General features: G+C 42.3%; 1 protein-coding gene across 4 annotated transcripts in view; it reads right to left on the bottom strand.

Annotated features, from left to right (window-relative positions):
• Positions 1 to 10,336, bottom strand: part of sipa1l1 (signal-induced proliferation-associated 1 like 1) — an 82,810-nt gene extending 72,474 nt beyond the window's left edge. For 3 of the 4 annotated variants that reach the window (XM_047573649.1, XM_047573651.1, XM_047573652.1), the window contains exon 1: positions 10,049 to 10,335. The gene's annotated coding sequence lies outside the window, so the exon portion shown is untranslated. Of the gene's footprint in view, positions 1 to 10,048 lie in introns of all 4 variants that reach the window. The other variant, XM_047573653.1, reaches the window with a different exon arrangement.
• Positions 10,337 to 22,033: the final 11,697 nt, after the last annotated feature.

The raw sequence follows: 22,033 nt of genomic DNA, 5'->3' as shown, positions 1-22,033 counted from the left end.
CCGGGCACAAAGCTCCTCTGCAGCAACATGCCCCAGTGAGTCCAGCCCGAGACTCCCAAACCCGCTATTGCCAAATAATCATTAACCGGTTCATCCTTGGGTAAATATTTCAAGAACCTTTGTAATCTTGGCGGTAAATACACACCTCTGTGATGGGTCATAAACACATTTACACACACTTACACACTGCGCGGTGGAAGGCGGGGCCTGGGAAGCGGGGCTCGCGCATTTCAGTGTTTTTCAGCATGTTGAGCTTAAACAAAGTAGAAAACGATGAGGTCATCCCCATTGTGTACACACACACACGGCATTCTCACACATTCCTCTGAATGCCGCCGCAAAGCCGTGGCTCGGCTGAAATCGTGACGGGATGCATAGCGAAGAGACCGATGCCAGATTTATTTTTTTTCTTTCTTTCTTCCTTTACAAAGCCATGAAGCTGAAATCTATTACACACAAGAATGGAAACTCCACTTTTACTTTCGTAGCCGTCACCTCTGAGCGAGCAGAGACGTTTTCGGGTGAGGACTACGCATCATGACAGGCCACTTTCCTGTTTTGGTTTCTACTTCCACCACCTGCAAGCCAGATGTTGTGGCTATTCTGACTCATTTTTATGGATTAAAAGTTTTGTTTTTTGGGACGAGCTCAAGGTTCACTTGAGCTCGTGCCATCTTCTAGCCTCCTTCATATCTGAGGAGTAGGAAGTGGAATCTGCTAATGATAAAACAATTATCAGTTATTTTGATGATATATAAATTACTCGGTTTATTAGCAATCAGGGCAAACTAGTATCTGGTTTCAGTTTTTCAGAACAGTTGGATTTGCTCATTTCTTTTTTTTACCGACGTACCTTGAAAGCTTTGCTGTGAGAGCAGATCAAAAAAAGGAAAAGGAGGACATCACCTTGGTTAATCAGAACGGGCAAGACTTAAAAATACCAACGGGTTGATGAAATGAAAAATCATGAAAATTTTCACTTCTTACAAGCTGAAATATAGTAACTACAAAATGAGCACCGCGATCCAATCCAACAAGTGACAGAGAGGAATTCACCGCAATCAGCACAATCTCTGGCTCTGGACACGGATCTGCAGAGCAGGAAGACTGTTGGTGGTTAAGCCAAAAACTGCTGCTGCTGCTACTTTCAGTAAATCGAGACGGATTTATGTGCAATCTAGGACCTCAAGGCGTCTTTCATTACGAGTGTCTTGCCTCTGTGACTCAATGACTTGACGACGGGGCTTCATTCAACTTTTCGTGCTGTGATGAAAATGCCCTTAATGTGCACTGTGGCCGAGACTTTCCTCGCCAACGCTGAACCATTCTTAAATCTACAATTCGATGTTCATTCTGCTCCGCGCAATAAGAGTTTCATACCATCAGACAGCCGCTAAACAGTAGTCAAGAAACACCCTTGATCCTTAAGGTGTGTTCACACTCGCAGCAAAAAAAAGCAACAACAGCCTGTAACTTAAATATGAAGCAATAAAGTGCTGAGAAATATTTAATATTAGATTTGAGCTGGCTTTAGCTTGTTTCAACACTCCAACAACACGGTGACGCGCCTTCACCAAACAACATCAGTGAGCTCTTGAGCAACATTTCAACGACGACTCGGCAAACAATGCGCAAACAATTTTGTAACTTTCGACACTCGTAATCTGAATTTACCATTCGTCAAAGGTATCGGGAGACTGGAAGTCAATGGACTCAACAAATGCAAGCATTAAAACTCCAACTCCATCCACTTTTTTTGTGGACATAAAGCCCAAATTATGAGTAGACGTCAGCCGATATGGATTTTTTTTTGGACCGATACCGATGGCTGAGTGAGCCGATATTTGGAGCCGATACTGCTCCCTCCATTTACATGATAAAAATGATACACTCATAATAAAAGTTAAAAGTCTCAGTTTAACCAGAAACATAAACATTTATTGAACTCAGAGAATATTTAATGGAGGCTGCACACACTCTGCTAGTGGATGAGGGGCAATGTATGGGCTGCACGGGTCCCACAGCGTCTCCAGCAGCACAGGGCTGCCCGTGGATGCGCCTGTCTGTAAAACTTGCCGGGGAAAACTACCATATTAGCCTTGCCAATACCAATACCAGTAAAAAAAACACAAGTATCGGCCCGATATATCGGCCGATCTCTAGTTATGAGATCCCATTACTAGAGGATCTCATCTCAATCTTTCTTATTAGGTACGCTATTTTCTTGTGGTTCTTATTCTTTTTACTATTGTTACTCTAAGTTCTTTTATTTACTTGTTTGTGTCCCCTTGGCCTGTTTGGTTGAGTTTTGTCTAACTGAAACACATGTAGTCATGAATTTTATAACTCTCACGACGGTTGACATAAATTATATACAGCTGTAAGTATATTTTTAAGAAAAGAAGTAGTGCAAAACACGGAAACACAAGAATTGCTTTCCTAACTACCCTCAGATTAAAACTGTGTCGACCGTGTCCTACTTTGACTGACGTTTAAAGCATCTTGAGCGCTAAACCACATCTCTGGTTGAAATACGTGCTCAGTATCTTAACACAAACCCTCTCAAGCCGCATTACCATAAACATCAACATGGCCACAAGATTATCTGTTTGGTTTGCTGAGGCGCAGTGGGACATTACAGCCAAGGAGGAGCACTCAAACTGACAGTGAAATCACAGGGACTGTCAATTACGGCACACTTAATGAATCCATTTCAAGGCCGGGGAAAAATCTCAAGAGCCCGTTGACTTTAAAGCCCGATTTTTCTCTCTGAACCACGTCTTCATGCGGTGGCAGATCTGCAGTGTCTGATACGGCACAAAACAGTCAACTGCTTCCAAGATTATTGATAGTATTGCACACTGTATGGCGTATGGACTGCAGACGATTAGAAGAGATGCAAACAGATGACAGCTTTTTCACCTTCAAACCTTCAGTTTTCCTTAAAACAAAGAAACTATTTCATCCACCAGTGAAGAATAATGAGAATACGTCTTTCTTTTTAATGCCTGGCCTCCATTACCCCAGTTTGGGCCGTGGAGGTTTTCATAATAAAAGCACATGAGACAGGTCTGTTAAAGAAATACCATCCTCAATCTTTAGGCTTCTCAACAAACTTTAATGGAAGCAGATCTAATGACGACTAAAACGTTATCGGGATCAAATCCAGTCAGAGTTTCCTTCTTACCTGACTGAAAACTTCCAGATTGAATTCCTCTCTATTTCAGGAAACTCTAAAATAGGAATTCAAGCAGACAATCTTATTTTTGGTGCACTCGTCTCCGTTTCCATTGATACGAAAGCTCTAGAGCGGCCTCGCTTTCCAGCCAGGACTCACGAAATGAGCTGTGTGCCTTATGTAATTGAGCGTGTCCTTATTTTACAGTTTTTACCCGAGGAGATCCAAGCATCAAATAAACTGGGTTCCTGGATACCATCGAATCCCGTGAGGTTAAGTCACATATTCCAAGGGGATGCGAGTGACAAAACATTAGCAAACGCTGCTTGGTAACTGGATTGTTCTGGATAGAATAATAGCAAAACAGCACATTACACAGAATATTCTTTCACAATGAACTCTTATGATTTTTGATGATTAATGAGGCCGGTCCTGACAGTATAAATACCTTTCTGTATTTAATTTCCTGAAAGTTCATAAAAAAAGATAAAGTCATTCTTAAATAAATTAGAAATTATGCATAGTTAATAACATTAAACAACCTAGGAGACTGGCTGTGGCTCAGGAGAAAGAAACCTGAAAGGACACTGAACTCTTGATCCTACGAGGTTTATTTTTCCAAACAGTTTCTTTTTCATTTGTTTGTGTTAATGGATTTCCATTCAGGTTAAAATGTAGCAGCGAACTTCTTTCGTTGTTCATTTTTGAACTCAATTTGCATGCAAAGAGTTATTTGTTGATGCAGAAATACTAAAATGTATAAAAAAAAAAAAATAAGATGTGCGATTGGTAATGATTTAAATACATTACAATCCATCAATCACGTTAAAAACCAAAAGACAAGGACGTCCAGGGGCTCATTTAACATTTAACAATGGCAGCATTTAGAACAAATATGTACAGGGAAGAAAAATGTATGTGCACTGGAAAAGAATAAAAAAAGGTGCACGTCAAAGCCTAATCCTGTCTGAGCAGAAAACAGACATAGGTTTTAATCACAGAGGCACCTCAGGTAAAAGTCCACTACGAAATTAAAGTGTTTTAAACCCTTTGGAAGAATTTCCTTTGCAAACTATTCTTCACTATGTCTCATTTCTCACATTACTGTTATAAAGAAGATGAGGAGACATGGCCTGTCTGGGTGAATCTTGTAGGACGGTTAAAGAGGGGGTCACGTAGGGGTTTTATAATCCTGTCTGCATTACTCAGCAAGACTCACCAATTGCAAGCATCCACAACTAAATCAAAACAAAAGATGCTGCCACACTTCACAGGGATTTATCCGAGGAAAAATGATTTAAAAGATTAAGTAACCACGGCGATGGTCAGTTCGTCAGGTACTAATTCTACTAAAGAAAATAAACTCAGGCTGGAGAAAGAGTTAAATCTCCTTCAACGCTGACAACAATCACTTTGCATAAATTTCAAGTCGTGGCTCCGCACAAACACACTAATTTTCCCAAAATGGCACAAAAGGGACAGCAGCAATTACCAAATCCAACTGGGTCAGAAAAGCACTTCTATCGCTAATTCCAGCCCAGGCAGCCAACAGTAGCAACATCCTTTTAGTCATCCAGCAAGGCAGAAATCTGAGAGCTCTGTCTGCTTGGAAACAGATGGCGAGGCAGTTGGTAGGAATTTCAGCAACGCTCCCATACAATGTTTGGGGATAAGATTTACATGTGCTCGGTCGCGTTCTTGCGATGTCAAAGAGAGGAAGGGTTCAGGACATCCTGGGAGGAGAGCCGGCTTCACGCACAACCCTATTTTAATACAGGATACATGTTCCACCTGAATTTTTCATGGCAGACAGTGATATCCCAGTTGTGCAACTAAAAAAAAGACCCAAACAATATCCCACTTCATGTGCAATATCTCCTACATATGCTTGTGCAACACTCCTCTCAATCTTACTACATGTACATTTACCTATATACGTCTGTGTGAACATATGTGCACATTTATATTAAGAAGCATACCCACTTCTTTACTTGATCACTGCCTTGTTAGTTGTAATACAGCTTTTTATATCAGATGTGCACTGTGTGCACTGTTTGTGATGTTGAATGTTGAATGTCTGCTGCTGTTAGCAACGGGAATTTCCCCACTGTGGGCTGAATAAAGGCGTATCTTATCTTATCTGATCTGATCTTATCTTATCTTATCTTATCTGATCTTATCTGATCTTATTTCCTGGTTTGCATGGACACATCAGCTACGTGAACTTGCAATGTTGGCTGCACAAGGCAGTGTGCAACCAACCATTGTGTTTGTCATCTCATCTCATCTTCTACTACCACTTATCCAACACTAGGGTCGTGGGGTTGTCGCTGGAGTCTATCCCAGCAGTCACTGGGCGAGAGGCGGGGTACACCCTGGACAGGTCGCCAGGCTATCGCAGGGCCAACACAGAGACAAACAACCAATTGCACTCACACCTAGAGTCAATTTAGAATCACAAATCAGCCTAACGAGCATGTCTTTGGAGGTGGGAGGAAACCCCAGAAAGGCCCGAGCTGGACTTGAACCTGGACCTTATCACTGGGAGGTATCAGCGCTCCATTGTGTTTCTTTTTATTATTATCATTATTTTTGCAAAATAACACAACAACACACACATTATAAGTATTTTTGAAAACCTAATTGATGAAGAAGGTGCATTTAGAGGGTTAGAAGCTCTCATCAACACCTCCAAAAACATCCTTAAAACAATCCTTTAAGTATTTTTAAGTCCAGTATCCCTATAGTAACTACGGATATTAAGCTCTATCGGCCTGCTGGGCTTAAGCTGGGGGGGTCCCCCCCTGTAGCTAATTGTCCTCACCATAGATAAGAAGATTAATGTATGTTTGTAAAGCAAGCCACTTCTGGATTACATTTTGGAACAATATAAATTTAACGATCGCATTCACCAACAACAACACACTTCCAAAATGACATTTATGTAAAAAGAGAACATTCAGTTCCAGCTCTGATAGGCTAGTTTTTCAGACTAAACAAAAGTTTAGTTTGAGCATTCGTTGGCAGATCTGAACCGTCCACTGTGGCTTGTTCAATTATAAGAATTATGTATTAAAGCATTGTTCGCATAATGTCGAGGCTGTTCTTGCTCTCTCAGGCACTCCATCTGTACAGTATGTTCCTTCTGTTTACTTCTGCATGGATTAGCGTCATTGTTTCAGGATGTTTTTAGAGATTTCTCTTTTTTTTTTTAACTCATCTGTCACAGCTGAAATCTCGAGCTTTTTTTTTTTATATATATATATAATCCATGCTGCTTTCATGTGCTAGAAAATCCACTAAAGCCCTAATTTATGAAGATATTTCAGCAGGCAGACACGAAAATGGAGAAAGAGAAAGGAATCTGACACGAGGCACATTCAGCTTTTAAGTCCATTCACCTCAGGTTGAGCAGCGAACACAACGCGGCTTCATCTTGTGACACCTCCTTCCCCTTTTTGGGCTGCTATTATTTTTAGACCTATTCCGGATCAAAAGAGATGTGCAATTTCACATAGCAGAGAGAAAAAAAAACGCAAGGGCTGCTCGTCGAGTGAAAACAAAATGACGGATCACGCTTCGATTGTGTCAACATACACGGACCTAAAGCTTTCCAGAGACGCTGCCGACAAGGTCGCCGCCAAAATGCCCACAGGGGATGCCGTGTGAAATGTGTGCGCGCCGCTAACAATGAGCGTGATCGCGATTGGCACCTTGGTTAATGGTGCAAATTAATTTGTTATATTAGCACGGGAGCGCGGTCCCATCCGCCATATGCTCATTTGCAGACATTTACCAACGTTAACAAACTGGTATCCCTATAAAGAGGCCGTATAAGATGAGAAACTACGCGCTTGTTTGCATAAAAAGTCAACATTTGAGAGGCTCAACTAGTGTGAATACACTGTGGATAGAGCGTATAATGGGTTAGCACTGATTAGGAAGCACATCATCCCGGGGCAATCCTGGACTAATTCGCCTGTTGCAATTAAAGTTGCTCATTTAACAAATCACTCTTCAGAGCCGGCGTTACTACGCAGGGATCGGGGTAAAATTAGGCGCAGCGTTTGGACGAGAAAAGCTGCCTTTACGTTTTCTGCACGGGATATATACGCTGATCTGGCAGGGACCAGCCTATTTATTTTAATCTTTCTGCTTCACAGTTCGCTCTAATTGCTTCTGAAGAGTATTTCTTGCTCTGTTATTCCTCCCCGAGACCTTCAACGGAGGGACCTTACATTCCAACCTCCAGCATTAAAAAAAAAAATAAAAAAGTAACGGGAGACAAAAACACGGAGGAAGGGGAAAAAGAGAAGTGAGGCGAAACATGCAAAACATAGAAATTAGAATGGGTGTGGACTCTCCAAAAAGACGGCATGCAAATTCGCGGAATGTGGGAGGGGGGGGGGAATAAAGAGATGGAGCAACGTTTCGGTGAGGGATGTGGACAGAAATGATGGGAACGTCAGAGTCCTGGCGTGCCTTCCTGAACAGGAAAAGGAAAAAGAAAGCAAGATGAGAGGAAAAGAGACTGTCGGTGATGAGGGAAGGGAGGAGGGAACCGTGGGAGGTGGAGAGTAAAGAAGTAGGAGACAGGATTGAGACGGAAGATGAGGATGAGGCAGTAACCTGTGTAAAGGGAGGGGCTGGGAGGGGGGGGTGTTAGCGTGGGAGGTAGTAAGTAACAGGTAAGACCCGATTTATTAGCTTCTGTCAGAGATGCATTGCATTTGGAGTGAAAGTGCAAGCTGGCCAGTTACGGGATTGAAACGTCCTCTTTTTTTCCTGACTTTGCACATGCCAGGTTTCGCTCCGTGCGCGCTGCCAAAAAACCTTCCCTGTCCCAGATATGGCTCGGCTTCACATTAGAGCCCCTCTGAAAGAGGGATCACGTCCCAATCACAGTGCATCCGATAGAAATTTTAAAGCTGAAGACTTTGCTCGCGAGCATTAAACTAAAGGTCCCGGGGAAATTCTTCATCTGAAGCTCCAAAAGAAATCCCCCCGCTGTGCTTTTTGACGGAGAGGGCTGGAGCCCTTTTTTCTGAAAGCTCGACTCCAGCTGTGTAATCCAGGAACATCTAGAAATATTTCTGCACAACCCGGAGCCATCTACCAATCTCTAAGCTGCCCATCCGCAGCGCTGACATTTTTATTTTCCTCCATCTCTTCTCTTTTCCCCCCCCCCCCACCTCCCCTTTCAATTCGGCAGCTCCATGTGTGACAGAACATGTGCGCCTCCACCTACACACTCGATTTCAATAGCCTACTTAATATTGTAAATGCGACACAGCCTCCAGATCTGCGCAGCCTTGGCATTCACAGGCACAGACGAGGGGAGGGCTGATGGCATGTTCAACTGCCGATGCGCGAGAGTTTTGTTTCCCCGATGCAGCTGCAGGCAGCCGAGGCTCGAACCCGGAAGGGGGACCACCTCCGAGGCTGCAGGTTGAGCGTCGAGACCCCGGTCCCCTTCGCACGGCGAAATAAGGGGCGCGATCCCTTCGACGTGTCCGTTTAGGACTCGTCAAAGCAGGGAAATAAAGCTGAGTGTTTTTTTCGGGTGTGCGCACGTGAGCCCCCTGTAGGGCTGAGGCTGGTAGCCCTGAGGGCAGACTCCACAGGTGGAGATGGCGGCAATAACAGAAGACAGGGCATCTGTAGGGGGTCCACTCACAATGAGAAAAAAAAAAAAAGCCCTCCTGGGGTGCTATTAGGGCTGAGAGATCCCTCAAATCCCTCAGCAAACTTTAGCGAGCATTAGGACTGAGGGAAATTTAAAAAAAAGGACATTATATAGTTAAACCACTTGATGTGATCAAAGCGTTCATCTCCATCACTTAAATGTAGCACTGTTACATCACCACTCAAATCTGACTAGACCGCCATTTTGATGATTAATGAGACTGGATCTGACAGAGCCCCTCCACACACACACCCCCCTCCCTGCAATATAAATACCATTGTGTGTTTGACTTCCTGCAAGTTCACAGAAACATATTAAATCAGCTCTAAATCAATAAGAGATTATGCACGGTTAATAACATTAAGCGACCTGCAAGACAGGCTGGGGTTTGGTAAAAAAAGAAGTTGCAAACTTTCCATGCAAAGAATATTTGAAAGGTTCATTTATTTATTTATTTATTTATTTATTTTATAAGTGCTGCACATACTGTCCAAACAATCCCCTTTGAAAAGACAGCAGCAGAAGAAAATGCACCGCAGCAAAGATGACTTTCCACCTCCAGAGGAAATAGCTGCACCACCAGAAAAAAAAATTTAAAAAAATGATGACATCTCTCTGTGATAACTCACCACGATTGTCAAGTATAGATATATACACTAAAAAATAAAAAAAAAAGAAAAGATAGACAGGAAAGGAAGCACAGCAGAGAGGCTGCACGCTAGCCATCCCAATTATGCAGCAGTCAGTCAGTCAGTTGGTGAAAAAGAGGGACTTAACCAAACAACAATTATCATTTATCTGATGTTCGTTGTGCAGTATTTCCTGTCTCTTCAAGACTGAATCACTGTCTGCATTTTCAGCTGCGGTGTGTGCGTGTGTGCGTGCGTGTGCAGTGAAACCTCCACAAAATATTTAGCTCCACCTGATAAAAGCCAACTAAATCATCCGTTATTTTACATGCAGTCACACTGACGTTACCTGGACGCTAGCTAAACTTTTTTGTTTTCTTCATTTTAGTGCCTGCGAAGCGTCGCCTAAACATACTGAAATGGGCGAATGCATTAAAAAAAAAAGATAAAATGATCATGAATAAAGCATTAGCAACTCGGTTAACACAAAACCTATCGGGTGTTTTGATATCGCCCGTGTGACAAGACCGAGAGAGGAGACGAGAGCGCACTCACCTTTATTCATTTCCACCTTGTGTTGCCTTCTTCGAGAGGAAAAATAACGCTCTCGTTGGTCAGTCGCCGGACACACACACACACACACACAAAGGCTCTAATATAAAGCGTCTGTGAAGTGTTCGTATCGGGTGAAAAAAAAAAAAACAAACACAAAAACATCTGCGGCTTCTTCACCTTTGGGTTTGTTGCTCTCCGCGCACTCCGCTGACCGCCTCTCCGTTTGTTCAAATCAGAAGTTCATCCAAAAGTTGCAGCGGTTCGCTCCGCCTCCCTCGCCACGACGATGAGATCACCGCCTCCGCGAAGAACTCTCGCGATGCCAGCGTCTGCGGGGGTGAATGCGTAGTCTCGCGATAAGAAAGGAGAGCGGAACTAAAAGATTGCTGGTGGAGGGAGAGAGAGAGAGAGAGAAAGAGAGAGAGAGAGTTAGAGGGGCGGGAGAGCGTTGCCCTGGCAACAGAATCGGATGGGCTTTTTCAATGGCGGCGTTTTATTTTTGTTTTATTTTGCTTTTTTACACGAGCGAGTGTGTGCGTGTGTCAGACTTAGATTTTAATGATCCTCCAGGACACTCTTAAGACTCTTAACACTCTTAAGAGCCACATAAATAATAAGATTAAAATAAAATCAAATAAAATAAAATAAAGTATGAGCAATATCTAGTAAAATAAAGAAGAGAATAGTGTGAGCAAAAAAAAAAATGTTGTGTATTGCCTACATTGCTCTTTCTTCTGAACACTGGTACTGCTGTAACATAAAGTCATTTCCCTTTGTGATCAATAAAGTTATACTGATTCTGATTCTGAAAATGGCTTAATGTATGGAGTCACAAGAGTGCTATAAAAAAATAAGAAATAAAAAATAAAAAGCTGTAAAAAAATGAAAGTGGAAAAAGTCACAAGAGCAATTAATAATAATTAATAATAATAATAAAAAATTATTTCAAAAAATAAAATAATAAAAGTGAATTACCGTGGTTACGGCCACTGAGTGCCAAAAAGTGACAGTTGATCATGGGGATTAGCGGCATTAGTTTGAATCATAGGCTTCAGTAAAGTTTTAATTGTAAAATAAAAATAATAAAATAAAAATGATGTTGTGTGATTGACTGTACCAACAGACTTGAAAAGCAGTCAGAGATATATTTTTACAGATATGTCAAAGAACAGAGAAATAAATGGATCACTGCATTAGAAGAAACAACTGGAATCCAGGCACAGAAAACCTGGTGTTGTGGTTCACATAGAATGTCAGGTGATATTAATTTATGCTGTATTTCATTAGTCATACCTTAAGTAACTTTTTAACTGGAGCTTATCCCAGCTGTCAGACTGGGTGTGTGTGCATGTGTGCACATGTGTGTGTGCATATACTGTGAGCTGACAATGAGCAGTAATTTTCTTGATGTAATCAAATACGCTAATTATTACGTTGATGCTATGCTAATGCTATAGAGCTTTGCAAATTCCACCTGCTTGCTTTCCTCACATACATTAATTATTTCAGCATAAATTTTTAATTAGATAAGAGAAAGAGCATTGCATTAATTAAAGCAGCTCGGCAACACGAGGAGTGGGTGAGCACAATGGGAGTCACAGGAATTCAAGTCTCTGTCTCTCCCCTGCATCGTCACCTGTGAACAGACCGTCTCTTCCTCTCCGCCCTTGATGCTCTTTCCGACGACTTGTCATCTTAATTCTCTCATTTTCTCCCAAAGTTACCTCTGCCTTCCCCTTCCTTTCCACTTTCCACTTTCCAGCTACGCATCTATTACACGAAAATGTCATCCAGGATTGCGTAACAATCTAATAAAGACAAAGGGGGAGAGAGAGAAAAAAAAAAAAGAGATTACCGTCATTAAAACCACTCTATTCCTGTAGCTGCATGGGTCTTAACACTGCCCACCCCGTTCTGTCATGGGGCGGATATTTGTGTGGGAGGTTTCGTATTGTTCTCTTGTGAAAAACTGCTCTCCCTGGATTAGCTCAAGTAGTCTAATTGGGTTAGACGCAGAATGCAATTCAGTTTGGATTAAAGTATTCAAAAGACAGGCCGCCAACACACGGCGAGAGTGAAATTTCACTGTTTACTAAGCCAGTAATTTAGCCGAGCTTCTGCTACTTGAACGGCAGAAAATAATGGCAATGCAAAATGCGATAGCCTCCGCCTCTTGCTTATTGACAGCCGGGATAGGCTCCAGCCCCCAGTGACCCTTTGGAGGATAAACAGTAACAGACAGTGCATAAATGGATGCGAGATCACTGAATTAAGGACTGCACCATGCACTAAATAATCTGTATTTCTATTCTGGACACATTTAACTGCTCTTACTTCACGGTCTAATTTAAAAAGAAACTACATTTACCTTCCATTCAAAGAAAGAGCAGAACAAGTCCTCATGCAGATGAACTTGTGCGCGTCTCATCGTGAATAAATGATGCAATATTGCAACGCTTTAGCAGCTGCTGTTGTTTCTTGCAGGCAGAACTCACTATCATGCTCATGTTCTCCTGAGTGAAGATACAAACTTTTTAGCTACTGTATATCCTGGTGCAAAATAAACAGCTGATGATGTTGTTCTGGGATCTAACCTGTCGTCCAAAGACGTGCATGTTAGGTTAACTGGTGATTGGAAATGTAAATGTGTTTGTGTCTCTGGTGGACCGGGACGACCCGTCCAGGACGTAGACTGAGACAGGATCCAGGCCCTCATTAGATTGTATAGGATGAGCTGCATGACGCTGGGTAGACGGCACACGAGACCAGAGAGACTAACTAAAATCGCACCATAAATTCAAAATAACGAGCTGAAGGACGCTGCTCAGTTGGGAGGAATTGAAGAGACTTTTTTTTTTTTCTGTGACTCTCAGTGTGAGCAAAGAACATATTTTGCATTCATTAGATCCGCGTTTAGCATAAAACTATCCATCAGAGCGAATCATAGCACTGTGTTGCACGGCCGCAATTTATAACTGTATTAATGAGTGCAAGCTAGAAGGACAGCACCCGGGGAATTTTCCTCTCAGTCTCCTTAGCATAACCCTAAAGTAGCTGCAGATGCAGAGAAACCAACCCTTTGCAATCTTTACGTCTTGTTTTTGTACTTTGTGCACAACCGACTAGCAGGGAATGCTAGTAGATCTGTAAAGGGCAGCTTAAAAATCATTCAAATGCTTGTGTTACTTTAAATTTTTTTTACTAAAAAAAAAAGTAATGTACAGTTCTGCAGAAACAAAACAATTTGCATGTAGTTATGAACTGGGACACAAACCTTGGGATGTCCCAGTTGCACACTAATTGTATACAGTATACATATTTGTTCTGTTAGCATACGTCCTACTTTCCTATTGCATACCAATTGTGTATACGTGTGTTAGCTGTGTGCTTATTGTCCTAGTGACGCAATGATTTTAAAGATAAAAGAAGTAAAGGAGGATCCGCATCAATGTTAACGTTTGACAAAGAGAACGCAGCACGCTTCTTTTAAAGTTTTTCTTTTCTTTGTTGGTTTTCTCACGTCTTGCTCCATTTATTTTGTTCATTGCGTTGTGCTCAGGCCAATACTGTGCTAGTGTGCACAACACCACACTCAAACATCAACAGTTTTTTTTTTTGCTAATGCTTTTGCTAATATGCTAGAATATGCTAGAATGTCTTTACCATTTTCAAGTACGGACTCACTTAGTACTCTTAGATGGTTAGATTTAGTTGGTATTGTGAAATGTGTGCGTTGGCATCACAGATTATTTAATGTTCCTTCAATTTTTATGAGGCATACAGTATTTACTTTTTCGTTTTATGTTATTTTAAGTTGCACATTTATTTTATTTAATTTTATGATTATTATTTTAATGATTATTAACTATTTTAATAGCGATTCTCAAGAGGTTTTTTTTTTTCATGTGCTACTGTGCGACTGCGACCAAGTCTAAACTAATACGGTAGAAGAAGTCTTAACGCAGTCGCAGTGTGACGCTATCGTACATGATTGCAAAAGTGCAGAAGCCGGCCTCATGTCTGAGTTACATTAAGATGTCAAGGAGTGAAGTCTGACGTGGGGCGACCACCTATAACATACGGGACTGCGGTAAACCCAACGAGAGGACGAGGGGGTGGAATTCCTGGCTCTGTTACCCCGGGAAGCAGAGGAATGAAAAGAATGGGCCCCATTCACAAAGTTCCACTCAAACAGCGCTGCTACACTAATAGAGATTGACATGAGGAAAGGCGACAAGTTCTTTTCACACACACTGGCTCTTTTGTCCCCTTTACTAGGGGGGCGTAATGCAGACAGTGTGCTCGGCAAACAGGCAGAATTTGATGCGCTTGTTTTTGATAAGTGGGGACCACTGCGCCTTGATTGGAGTGTGCGCGCAATTAGTGTTTTGCTGCACGATGTTATTGTGCGGGTGAGCTGGTGTGGTCACTTGCTCGGCTGAGTGGCAGATGTTTGAGGAAGACAACAGTTTGCTTTTTCAAGAGACAGAACAAATAGTCAAGTTCTTACCACCAGTCTTAACACTTATCTTTTGAGCACAGTGAGTTGTATCCCAGACAATGCTAACATGCTGATGTTGAGCGAGTAATGATGTTCATCAATTTAGTTTTGGAGAGCTATTATGTCCCTAATTAGCACCGTGCACAACTGAGAGTGACAGCAACATCATTCCTACTGTGGGTACACAAATCACACAAAAGACTAAATAAAATAATAATAACACTAATGACGCTAGGCAATAGAAATAAAATTAGTTTCAATACTTCCAGAGGAAGGTGTAGATGTCAAAGGCAAGTGTATTTGCAGCACATGTTAAAAATTAACCTTGTGATTAGTTCATTGACTGTATATCCTATGGACAAACCCATCGTGACGTCACCCACTGAATTCTGAACCTTGAAAATTAAGCCCAAAGTGGGCGGAGCCTGTGGTCGCCATGTTGGATATGCTTAACTCCGCCCACACTTGGATACTCCAAATGTGGACATGGGAGTCATGTTGGACGTAGAGACCCACCCCCTCACTCAATTTTAGACCTTCGTAAAAAAAATAAACAAATGTGTTACAAAAAAAAATTCTGGGCTTTTTAACATGGGGGTCTATGGGGAATTGCCCCCTTTTAAAGCCTCAAGTGGCCACCCCATGTTTTGTACTTCCACATGGGCTTCATCGCTCAGACCTGGAGGTTGCTGCTTGGGTTATGGTGGTTGTGAAACTCATTCGAAATAATCCACCAAATTCTGAACCAAATTTACCGTCAGTTTCAGTTAATCCAGTAAATGCTGCATTATACAACAGATATGCTCAATGACAAGTCAATGAAAAGTCTTCTGTTATTACATTACTCCATAGTTGCAGTTTTCTTTTTTATTGCATGTGTCATGACAATCATCTTTAACCTGAGTGAGAAATCTATTTCACATTTTGGATTTGTGGAAGTTCTAGTACCCATAACCGAGTCCTATTTGCCTCCATGGATTTCCTGTACAAACAGAACAAAGGCCACGGCCCATGATGTCCCAGAAAACTCTCTCTGCTCTAACTGCCAGCTCTGACAGCATGAGCAAGCATTGTCCATATATGTGCAAGTCAAAAGGCTCATTTGGGGAAGCACGGTAACCTATACCAGTATGTGCCATTCATACTTGTGCACTACTTTGGCTCGCTCTGTAAAAATGACATCCAAACACTAGTTGGCGCTGTGTCCCAGTCAGGTTTTTGTTTCTACTTCATGCTTTACTTCCAACAATGAGAAGTTTTGCTGAAAATTCACAGAAATTTCTTAAAATACGAATCGTGCAAATATTTGTATCTACTTCTTTATTGATCCAAAACAACCAATTTGAAAAGTAGTGAAGTAAAAAATTTAAGGAAGCGTTTAATAGAGGGTATGCACGTGGAACTGCATACTGGAATCCACGCACAGAAACCTGGTGTAGCTACGGCTATTTCAGTTCTAATAAAAAATAACAAAAAACAATAAACGGAATATTTGTGATCACTCCTCGTCATCCTTTTAACGTCCTGTTGGATGCTATAGCACTGTGTTGCTAACGTTACTTCTCAGTAAAGCTCTTAGCATTAGCATCTTTTATTTAGCTACATTTATCATCACTGAAATGACCTAAAACTAACTGAAACTGAGGCTAACTCTGCAACTCTGGCCTCGATGGTTTGCGACACTTGGAGACCAGCAAATGGACCTCTTCAATGAAAGCCATGCGTAATCAGCTTTATTTGCGCACGCCTTAGAACCCTGTCCTTTTCTTTGAATGCCATTTCCTTTAACAAACAAAGGAGAGAACTATGAAAGAATAATTGCACTGTGTATATTTCATGGGTGTAGCTTCCACTCTAAGCCAGAAGCCTACTGCGTGAGCAAAAACTAAATAGCCAGGCATTCCTATTGTTGCATTATACGCTTTCAGTTCAGTGGTGGTTAGACAAAAGATCAGCTGTGCCTGCACATAAAAACTATTTTGTCATGTGTTTCCTTGTTCACCGAAATGTTGAACCGGAGCTAAAGCAATTAAGCAGAGCCAAAAAGAAAACTTTATCTTTCTGCACAGTTCTTCGAGTGTTTACTTTTCCTTCTTCTGCAGGGACCTTGATAACGCCGTCCCATTGGGATCTCGGTTATTATTGTGCAGGCGCCGTGCAAACTCGATCAAGGCGTGACTCGTGAAGACGCTCGTAGGGGGGACTTACATCATAGGTGCCTGTCAAAGGCCGAGCTGCAACGCTACGACGCCGGCGACCCCGCCTCCCTCAGCAGAGCACGGGAGGTTAAAGAAAACTCAAGAGGGCAAAGACAGAATTCGAGTTCAGAACACGCTTCCGTTTCGGCTCTGTGTGCACGCATACATCTCCCCACCGGGAGGGAGAGCCGGATCGATGTGACTCACGCTGGTGTGAAAACACAGCGGAGAGGTGGGAGGATGACATCACGGCAGCCTGCAGAAGAACAAGTGCCTCGGAGTTGGACCCTATTCAAAGCGCGCACACAAGGGCACGCACACACACACACACACACCTATATGTAAGCGCACACACACACACACACACACACACACACACACACTGTCCTCCTCCTCCTCCACTGCCTCTCAATCACACCGACCGCCCCCGCCGCACGTGCACAACAAATACACACAGAACATTTCCTCACCAGAAATAACACTGGTTGTCCCGGGGAGAGATTGGAGTTGTTATGTTTTTGACTCCCAACTTCACATGAGTGGTGTAGATGAGGGGGGTAGTGTGTGTGTGGGGGGTGGGGGGGAGGGGGCGTGGGCAGAGGCAAGCTGGTGTTTGGCCATGATATGGACACACTCCGATAGGATTTCAGGGGGGGCCCCCCGTTTGCAAAACATGCAAACATGCGCATGCATAACTCGCCCCAATCAGAAAGCGAGTGTGATTATTTGACGAACACAGCCCCCCCTCTCCCCCCTTCCTCCCCACTTTCCCTGTACATTCAAATGCTCAATCGCTCTGTGTTTCTAATGCGATTGAACGGAGGGAATCGGGATTAATGCTTGATCTGTGAGACAAGTTGCTGATGCGGTGATTCATAAAACAAAAACCCATTTTCACCGCGCTTCCGGCGAACATCTGTGTCTTCCTCTGCGGAGATTAAAAATACTTTCCCAGCCTGACAAATACGCGCTTGAGTCATGCATGCAAAAGGCTTTTTTCGCAAAAAAAAAAAACAGTCAAAAACAGACTCGGTTCGCTAGCTCTTCTGCAGGGTTTTCGTGCTGCGACATGGCCTCGTACCAGTTGCTATATTGCAGTTTTTTTTCGTGTGCGTTGGTGAGAACGTGCATCAAGTGATGCGAAACCTGCAAGCTAGCTCGGGCAGGTACAGCTCACATGGCGCACTTTTAATCGTGGCATTGGCTGCACATTGCTTCGCTGCATGTCTGCTGCGACGCTGCGCACATGCAAAACCTGTTATGTCAACATTTACTTCATTTACATTTATACTTACGTCATCTAAGAGGGGTAGATCTACGATTAGCTTACAAATGTGCTAGCATTCATTCAGGATTTTAAACATTCAGCAAATACGGAGTGTCTTCGCCTACGTGATTAAGGCCAATATTCAGTCTCCTAAGAAAAATCTCTGTCTCTTTAGTTGCAGAATGCTCCACTATATATTCACCTGGTAGCCGATAGCTTTGTTTGTTGGCCTTTTGATGATAACATAACAAGTAATTTATCTGAATTATTATTTTTTTGTTGTTGTTGAACACAGTCGCCTCCATAACAATACTTATTAGAGCAACTTTTATGTTGGAACTTACACAAATGGATGTGCATATCTCACTAGTGCATATGTTGCAAATTCAAGAGCGTTTGGATAAAACAGAGGACTAGATGTACCCTGGACAGAGAAACGGGACGTCTGTACTGCAAGGACATTCACACGTGTCACATTTCAAATAGTTTTATTTGATTTTGGTGCACCAGGACGAGCTAAAACACACCATTAACATATTATGGCCATGCAAAAAAAACTGACATGACCTGATATGACAAACATATCCAGCAGACATTCGTGTGGATGCTGCTGTCACTGTCACTCATGTGGACGTTACAGACACCCCCCACCCCATGGCAATGACCCTCCTTGATGGCAGCAGCCATCCCCAGCAGGATGCAGCCTGACACACACACAAAAACCAGTTTAGGAAGGTGCTGTTTAAGACTTTCTGTTATTTGGCCCAGCCCTCTGGTTCCAATGGGGCTGCCATAATTCCATATGGTAGCGTATAATCTTCATGAAGCTAATATTTTTTTGCAGGACTGTTGTATTAAGATGCATTTGTTTTCACTAGCGTGCCCAACGAACTGGCAAGGGGAGTGTATTTGTGTTCATCTGAAGAATGATGAAGTCCAATATTTACACCCTTTGAGCTTTGTTTTTGGTCTCCACCAAGTGCTGAGTAACATATGTGCGTTTCTCTATCCACTAATTGCTTCTGTTTGCCCTGCCAGGTGGTTATTTGTTGTGAACGTGTTACTCTGAGTGGCACCTATCATGTTACACACTGTCAAACATTGCTCCGTTTGATACGTTGGGAACAAAGGGTAACATATACTGTAGCATTTGTTCGTGTTGGCAGGGCTTTGGAACAAAGGACCCACATAACGACTCAAAACCAGGAGGGAAAAAAACAAACTTTGATGCAGATGAGAAAAGAGGACGGACAGGTCAGGTGACACTTTTGGAGGGAAAGTAGAGCAGTTGGAGCGAAACCAAAAGTGGCACATGGGACAAGGAATTAAAGCCTATTAGCATAAAGTACCCAGATTATTTATGGCATCAATAACTTTTGTATCATCTGAAGTTTCCCTACATCTCTTTCACATTTGAACTCATTCAGCGTGACGCATGAAAACAACAAATGGCAGATTTCTCTATTGCCGTTGTTATGGGTTTTTTTTGGGAGTGTGCATCACACGCCACCCCTCCCCACCAAGCTGAAGATAAACGTAGGTGGCTCTCAAGAGCAGTGGTAGCTTTAATTAAGGACAGCACAACCACAGGTGGCATGAGAAAATGGAGGATGAAACGACTGCACGTCGGGATCTGTGCTGCACAAGAAGCCTTCCTCCTACACTGCTTCATCTGAATGTGTGATTTACAGTCTATTTTCTGCTCTGATTTTTCTGGCTCGCTGTGACCATGAAGCCACAGCTCCGTTAGGAAAGGAGGCATCGGAAAGAGAGAGAAAGAGAGAGAGGATGCTGGGAATCGCAGAGTGCAGTGGGGAGGAGGAGGAGGAGGAGGAGGAGGAGGAGGGGAGGGTCTGGTTCTAACCTGGCAGGGTGCTCCAGCAGGTAATTAAAGCTCCTGGCCAGGTATTTCGGGATTAGGAGTGGGTGTGTAGAGAGGGCCCCTGGTGGCCTTCGTGTGAAATCGTCATCTCATGAGTAAGAGCGGCTGCGAGCTCTTGATTGTGCTGATTGCGTCCCTAAATGTGCAGCGCCGTTGTCTCAACAGAATGTTCTTGATGTGGTTCGTCTCTTTTGTTGTGACTGGCGCTCGGGTTCATGGATCTGACCGTTTTGTGGAACATCTCATTAATTTGGTGTTAAGGCGGAGAGTAAATCACAGGCTCCAATGCTCAGCTAATCATATACTTATGTAATTGATTGATTTGCTTTCTTGGCAGGATTATTGGCTACTACTACAACCGGTTCACTTTCTAGTCAATAGAAAATTGCCTGTGTAGCTAAATCTTAATCACAAGAAAAATCCATGTTTTGTGATATTTAAAGAGCCGTAATGTGCTCAATTAGAGACTCATAAATCAACTTTGCAGGTCCACTACTGTATGTTAACTTTATTTAATCTTCAAAAAACACATTATTTTTCTCATACCGTGCATCGTTGTGGCACGTATTTTCACTTCCTGACTGAAATGCTCCGTTTTGGCTCCTGTCTCTTTAAGAAACCCCTCCCAGAAAAGCCCACTCTGCTCTGATTGGTCAGCTCTGTTGTTTTTTTGGTCTTGGTCCACAAACTAGTCACTTACATAGGCCATATTTAACCTCCTGAGACCCTGCGTCCTCACATGAGGACATTAAGTTTAAATGAAACTTTTATCCTCATAACTAGATAATAGTTGGTACAAAAACAGGATAGCGGTCATCTCAGCGGATTCATTCTACAGCTGATCACGTGACAAAAGCGGACAAAGTACAAAACCTCATCAAATTTTACAGATGTAACTTTTCTAGTTTAATATGACACACAATTTCTATCAATAGTAAGAAGTTAAATTACGGTAGAAACTAATTGGCAAGTGCTCAATTGAGGACCTTGGAACTTCATTATTTGCAATTCTGCTTTTGAAACTGAAGCTTTTATATTTTGTTGACTTTACTGTAACATTGAGTGAAAGAATCCCCACACGAGGACACGTGTAGACAAAAACTGCTTCCAGTTCAAAGACGGTGCTTAGTTTTTATACTTCCTAATGAAATAGAGAAATTGAAAATGCATACCGAACAAAAGCTCATGTGTAAATGTGTAAAAAATAAATAAAAAAAAGATCATTAAGGTTTAGAAAAGGCTGCAAACGAGTAATTTTAGGCAGTTCAAGAGCAACTCTTTCTGTGTGGGAGAGTCGCTCCCTTTGGCTGCATAACTTTTCTTTTCACACGCAAACACACTAAAAAACAGACGAACATACTCAAAACAAGATATGGCCTCTTTACAGATATACCTGTTAGCATTCATCCACTTTCATCTACTTATCTGAAGCAGGAATGAGGAATCCCAAAGTGTTAGGAAGCAAGCCGAGACATGAAATCCCTCTCCTGTATTCTGGGTTTAACGCCGGTCACGCTTTTAAAAAAGAGAAATAAAAAGAAAGGGTTGTGTGTATTACATTTAAGCACTAAAAAATAGAAAGTCACAGTGGAACTGGCCTTTCTGGTTCCTGTCACACAGGCAAGAAAAGCTCATTTTTATTTTTTAGCGGCCTTTAACGGGTGGCAGACCCCACGTGCTCAAGACCTTTTGCAGCCTAAATGTCATCAACTCAAAAGAAAGGAACAGTCAAGTGGCAATGATCGGTCCCTGAGAGCGCCGGAACAAAAGCGGAACCGATGGCTAAAAATCCGGAGAGATAATGTTGGATTCAAGGGAACAAATTAAGATTCTAATAGGAAGGTTGATAGCAGATAGTCCGGAGGTATTCTTGTTCATTCATTGAGTTACGAAAGTGAGGACTTGTCGCCAATGTTAAAAATCTATTGCTCAGATTCCACATTTAACAGCAGTGGGCTGTTAATATTCTCCCATTAATCTTGTTAAATTGTTCCCAACAGCCTTTTCATTTTATGAGTTGCTTGTCTCTCAGCTGTGGTGCTTCTGTAACTTTGCATTGGAGCTTTTATCCAACCAACATTTTGGAGCTCATGCATGTTCTTGGTCTCTTTTGAAAGCCAAGACTCTGAAGTTTCTA

The sequence above is a fragment of the Mugil cephalus genome, chromosome 21, assembly GCF_022458985.1.
Source record: "Mugil cephalus isolate CIBA_MC_2020 chromosome 21, CIBA_Mcephalus_1.1, whole genome shotgun sequence".
Taxonomy (NCBI): domain Eukaryota; kingdom Metazoa; phylum Chordata; class Actinopteri; order Mugiliformes; family Mugilidae; genus Mugil; species Mugil cephalus.
This window is presented reverse-complemented; position numbering and strand designations above follow the sequence as displayed.